General features: G+C 50.5%; 1 non-coding gene across 1 annotated transcript; it reads left to right on the forward strand.

Annotated features, from left to right (window-relative positions):
- Nucleotides 1-5,540: 5,540 nt before the first annotated feature.
- On the forward strand, nt 5,541-5,695 carry LOC143176713 (5.8S ribosomal RNA). Its single transcript, XR_013001227.1, has one exon. It is a non-coding gene; the product is annotated as a 5.8S ribosomal RNA (ribosomal RNA).
- Nucleotides 5,696-6,263: the final 568 nt, after the last annotated feature.

Raw genomic sequence — 6,263 nt, forward strand, 5'->3', positions numbered from 1 at the left:
GGGTGGCGATGATGCGTTCTATAATAGAAATACCCGTCGTAGCGTTTCTTCCGAGTCAACCCGCTCACGAAACACTCTCTCGTCGTGGAATCCCCGCGTCGGAGAGTAAAACGCGAATTCATAGTATGGAAACTTACGTCTCTCGACGATGGAACGATCCACGCGAAGAGTTGTTACGTGCACGCGTATGGTGCGATTGCGTCGATTCGCTTTTCTGTACGGGGAGTAATAGAACGTTGAGTTGACTTATCGGGTCTTCGTTGGAATTACCGTCGCTGGCATTGTAAACTCCAGATGACCTTGTGATTCCTTCGTCGGGCACTGGTAAAGGGTGGCGATGATGCGTTCTATAATAGAAATACCCGTCGTAGCGTTTCTTCCGAGTCAACCCGCTCACGAAACTCTCTCTCGTCGTGGAATCCCCGCGTCGGAGAGTAAAACGCGAATTCATACTATGAAAACTTACGTCTCTCGACGATGGGACGATCCACGCGAAGAGTTGTTTACGTGCACGCGTATGGTGCGATTGCGTCGATTCGCTTTTCTGTACGGGGAGAAATAGAACGTTGAGTTGACTTATCGGGTCTTCGTTGGAATTACCGTCGCTGGCATTGTAAACTCCAGATGACCTTGTGATTCCTTCGTCGGGCACTGGTAAAGGGTGGCGATGATGCGTTCTATAATAGAAATACCCGTCGTAGCGTTTCTTCCGAGTCAACCCGCTCACGAAACTCTCTCTCGTCGTGGAATCCCCGCGTCGGAGAGTAAAACGCGAATTAATACTATGAAAACTTACGTCTCTCGACGATGGGACGATCCACGCGAAGAGTTGTTTACGTGCACGCGTATGGTGCGATTGCGTCGATTCGCTTTTCTGTACGGGGAGAAATAGAACGTTGAGTTGACTTATCGGGTCTTCGTTGGAATTACCGTCGCTGGCATTGTAAACTCCAGATGACCTTGTGATTCCTTCGTCGGGCACTGGTAAAGGGTGGCGATGATGCGTTCTATAATAGAAATACCCGTCGTAGCGTTTCTTCCGAGTCAACCCGCTCACGAAACTCTCTCTCTCGTCGTGGAATCCCCGCGTCGGAGAGTAAAACGCCGAAGGCTTACTATGAAACTTACGTCTCTCGACGATGGGACGATCCACGCGAAGAGTTGTTACGTGCACGCGTATGGTGCGATTGCGTCGATTCGCTTTTCTGTACGGGGAGTAATAGAACGTTGAGTTGACTTATCGGGTCTTCGTTGGAATTACCGTCGCTGGCATTGTAAACTCCAGATGACCTTGTGATTCCTTCGTCGGGCACTGGTAAAGGGTGGCGATGATGCGTTCTATAATAGAAATACCCGTCGTAGCGTTTCTTCCGAGTCAACCCGCTCACGAAACTCTCTCTCGTCGTGGAATCCCCGCGTCGGAGAGTAAAACGCGAATTCATAGTATGGAAACTTACGTCTCTCGACGATGGGACGATCCACGCGAAGAGTTGTTACGTGCACGCGTATGGTGCGATTGCGTCGATTCGCTTTTCTGTACGGGGAGCAATAGAACGTTGAGTTGACTTATCGGGTCTTCGTTGGAATTACCGTCGCTGGCATTGTAAACTCCAGATGACCTTGTGATTCCTTCGTCGGGCACTGGTAAAGGGTGGCGATGATGCGTTCTATAATAGAAATACCCGTCGTAGCGTTTCTTCCGAGTCAACCCGCTCACGAAACTCTCTCTCGTCGTGGAATCCCCGCGTCGGAGAGTAAAACGCGAATTCATAGTATGGAAACTTACGTCTCTCGACGATGGGACGATCCACGCGAAGAGTTGTTACGTGCACGCGTATGGTGCGATTGCGTCGATTCGCTTTTCTGTACGGGGAGCAATAGAACGTTGAGTTGACTTATCGGGTCTTCGTTGGAATTACCGTCGCTGGCATTGTAAACTCCAGATGACCTTGTGATTCCTTCGTCGGGCACTGGTAAAGGGTGGCGATGATGCGTTCTATAATAGAAATACCCGTCGTAGCGTTTCTTCCGAGTCAACCCGCTCACGAAACTCTCTCTCGTCGTGGAATCCCCGCGTCGGAGGGTAAAACGCGATATATAATAGTATATGCCAGTGGTTCGCGCGCGTCGTCTCTGAGATACGCGGTCGACAGAGTTCCGAAAACACGTGATGTGCCACGATTTCCGTGCGTCTTACATCTTTCGACGATGGGACGATCCACGCGAAGAGAACGTTCGTGCTTGCGTGAGGTGCAACAGCGTCGATTCGCTTTTCTGTACGGGGAGAAATAGAACGTTGAGTTGACTTATCGGGTCTTCGTTGGAATTACCGTCGCTGGCATTGTAAACTCCAGATGACCTTGTGATTCCTTCGTCGGGCACTGGTAAAGGGTGGCGATGATTCGTTCTATAATAGTAATACCCGTCGTAGCGTTTCGACCGATGTCACCCGCCACGAAAGTCTCTCTCGACGTGGAAACCCCGCGCCGAAGAGTAAACGCGAAGGCTTACCATACGAAAGAAAACGGTATTATACGCCTGTGGTATGTGCGTCTCGGCTCTGTGATACGCGATCGGCAGAGTTACAAAAAAACGTTGATGGGCCACGATTTCCGTGCGTCTTACATCTTTCGACGATGGGACGATCCACGCGAAGAGTAGTTACGTGCTCGCGCGAGGTGCGATAGCGTCGATTCGCTTTTCTGTACGGGGAGAAATAGAACGATGAGTTGACTTATCGGGTCTTCGTTGGAATTACCGTCGCTGGCATTGTGAACTCCAGATGACCTTGTGATTCCTTCGTCGGGCACTGGTAAAGGGTGGCGATGATTCGTTCTATAATAGAAATACCCGTCGTAGCGATTCGGCCGAGTCACCCGCCACGAAACTCTCTCTCGTCGTGGAATCCCCATGTCGGAGAGTAAAACGCGAAGGCTAACTATATATAAGAAATATATAGTATTATTTATGCCTGTGGTTCTCCGTTTGCCCTACTCTCAGATACGCGACTCGGAGAGTTACGAATAATCGTGATGGACCACGATTTCTGTACGTCTTACATCTTTCGACGATGGGACGATCCACGCGAAGAGATCATTCCTGCTTGCGTGAGGTGCGATAGCGCCGATTCGCTTTTCTGTACGGGGAGAAATAGAACGATGAGTTGACTTATCGGGTCTTCGTTGGAATTACCGTCGCTGGCATTGTAAACTCCAGATGACCTTGTGATTCCTTCGTCGGGCACTGGTAAAGGGTGGCGATGATTCGTTCTATAATAGAAATACCCGTCGTAGCGATTCGGCCGTGTCACCCGCCACGAAAATCTCTCTCGTCGTGGAATCCCCGCGTCGTAGAGTAAACGCGAAGGCTTGCTATAGAAGACTATAGTTTATACGCCTGTGGTTCACCGGTTGCCTGCTCTCCGGGGTACGCGATCGCGCAGGAGTTACGGAAGAACTTGATGGGCCACGATCTCCAAGCGGCTATATCTTTCGACGATGGGACGATTCACGCGAAGAGAACGTTCGTGCATGCGTGAGGTGCGATAGCGTTGATTCGCTTGTCTGTACGGGGAGAAATAGAACGATGAGTTGACTTATCGGGTCTTCGTTGGAATTACCGTCGCTGGCATTGTAAACTCCAGATGACCTTGTGATTCCTTCGTCGGGCACTGGTAAAGGGTGGCGATGATTCGTTCTATAATAGAAATACCCGTCGTAGCGTTTCGACCGATGTCACCCGCCACGAAATTCTCTCTCGTCGTGGAATCCCCGCGTCGGAGAGTAACCGCCGAAGGCTTGCTATAGAAGACTATAGTTTATACGCCTGTGGTTCACCGGTTGCCGGCTCTCCGGGGCACGCGATCGCGCGAAGGTTACGGAGGGACGTGAAGCGCCCGAGCAATGAAACGTCCGCAGGAGGAAACGAGCAACCGCCGAACATTGTTTCGCGACGTTTCCATAATGTATTGTCGTTTCGCTCGCATCCCGCTTCTTTCCCCTAGTTTCCTCGACGCGTAGTTTCGCAGCCTTAGTGGACGAATCATTCTCGATTCGAGGAAAGATATGCAGTGGGGCGTGCAATGAGCCCGCCAGAGACCACGATCTCCAATGCGTCTTTACATCTTTCGACGATGGGATGATCCACGCGAAGAGAACGTTCGTGCTTGCGCGAGGTGCGTTAGCGTCGATTCGCTTTTCTGTACGGGGAGAAATAGAACGATGAGTTGACTTATCGGGTCTTCGTTGGAATTACCGTCGCTGGCATTGTAAACTCCAGATGACCTTGTGATTCCTTCGTCGGGCACTGGTAAAGGGTGGCGATGATTCGTTCTATAATAGAAATACCCGTCGTAGCGATTCGGCCGAGTCACCCGCCACGAAACTGTCTCTCTTTCGTCGTGGAAACCCCGCGTCGGAGAGTAAAACGCGCGAAGGCTGTGACTGTAACATATATATATACAGTATACAATGCCTGTGGTTTTTGCGCGTGTCGGCTCTTCGGTATACGCGATCGGCCAGAGTTACGGAGGGACGGTGAAGCGCACGAGAAATTGAAACGGCCGCACGATTGGAACCGAGCAACCGTCGAACATTGTTTCGCGACGTTTCCATAATGCGTTTTCGTTTCGCTCGCATACCGCTTCTTTTCCCCTAGTCTCTGAGACGCGTTTTCGAGCCGTTCTTCTACTATCGATTCTCGTAGAGAGAAGGGACCGGGTAGTCTGGAAGTGGAACCCGCATCTTGCGTGTACCGTACACGGAATTGAGAGGACCGGCCGTGAAGCTCGTTTTAAAGCCGTGCGTCTGACACCCAACTCTTGCGCGCCAATTTCGCGGCAAGAGATAATATGGGACGAATGACCGGCAAAGAGCCAGCTGTGAAGTCTGTTTTTTTAATCGAATCCGTGGACGTGTGTATGCCGTAGCGTCGCTCGTCGTGTTCGTTCATGGTCGTTCCGAGAGAAAGAACGAAAGCGGTAACGAAGGGACCGGCCGTGAAGCTCGTTTTAAAGCCGCGCGTCTGACACCCAACTCTTGCGCGCCAATTTCGCGGCAAGAGATAACATGGGACGAATGACCGGCAAAGAGCCAGCTGTGAAGTCTTTTTTCATTATTTGCTTTCAATCGATCGATCGGTACGATTCGTGCAACGTTTCGCGCGATGCGACGCGAAAACATGCGCGCAACAATAGATGCGTCTGATCGGAAGAACGCGAGGGTCGACTGCACGCGATGGATTCAGTATCGGGTAGGATACAAAATATATCCCCGTCGTTTCCACGCGTGCGAGTCTTCTGCGTCTTTCGCGGGTTTTTGAATGCACTATACGCCCGGAACGTCGAGAAATATATACATATTACTTGAACGTTTTTCGTCTCGAAAGGCTTCGGTGTCGTCTCCAAGGCGACGCCTGAATCTCCTTCGCGCGCTGGTCGGAGATTCAGGTATCAACTTTTATCTTCTCTTTGAAAGAAGAGAGATATTAGGTCGAACAAATGAGAATAAAATTATATATGTGAAATATAAAATTTATACGATTACCCTGAACGGTGGATCACTTGGCTCGTGGGTCGATGAAGAACGCAGCTAATTGCGCGTCAACGTGTGAACTGCAGGACACATGAACATCGACATTTCGAACGCACATTGCGGTCCACGGATACAATTCCTGGACCACGCCTGGCTGAGGGTCGTTTACGTACCATACACTGCTTGCGTAGCTCTGTCAAATCCCCGCAGTCGTTCACCTCTTCGGATCGAACGTTTTTTTACCGAAGGGCGCAAAGAACGTTTCTGAGTCGGGTTAAGAGAAGGATGCTACGTACGAGCGAACGATGGGTGTCTCGTCGGCGTTTGTCGCGGACACGCGAAAATTCTGTGAATTTCACGGACAGTGTACGTTCTAGTTGTTGCAAAACGATCGGAATCGTTTGTATGGACTCGCGTGAGTGTTCGCGGCGTCGTGCGTCGTTCAATTACGACCGCCCGCGGATACCGCTCCACTGCGATATGGATCTGAGCGACAACTTTTTCGGCTGTTCGTGAGATGAACGGTTTCGTGTGTTTAGAAAAATTTTTTTTCCCGCGCTCCCGACGTCACCTGAAATGATGCGTCAGAGGTGAAAGAAAATATTAAGAAGTCGAGAGAGAGAGAGACTACACACGTTTTATTCATATTTTGTATACCGTGCGTGAGACGGATGTGCACGACACGTCGTATGTCGGTATATTACCGACTGGCCCCAGGGAGATTGTTTTCTT

Source organism: Nomia melanderi, unplaced genomic scaffold (assembly GCF_051020985.1).
Source record: "Nomia melanderi isolate GNS246 unplaced genomic scaffold, iyNomMela1 scaffold0754, whole genome shotgun sequence".
NCBI lineage: Eukaryota > Metazoa > Arthropoda > Insecta > Hymenoptera > Halictidae > Nomia > Nomia melanderi.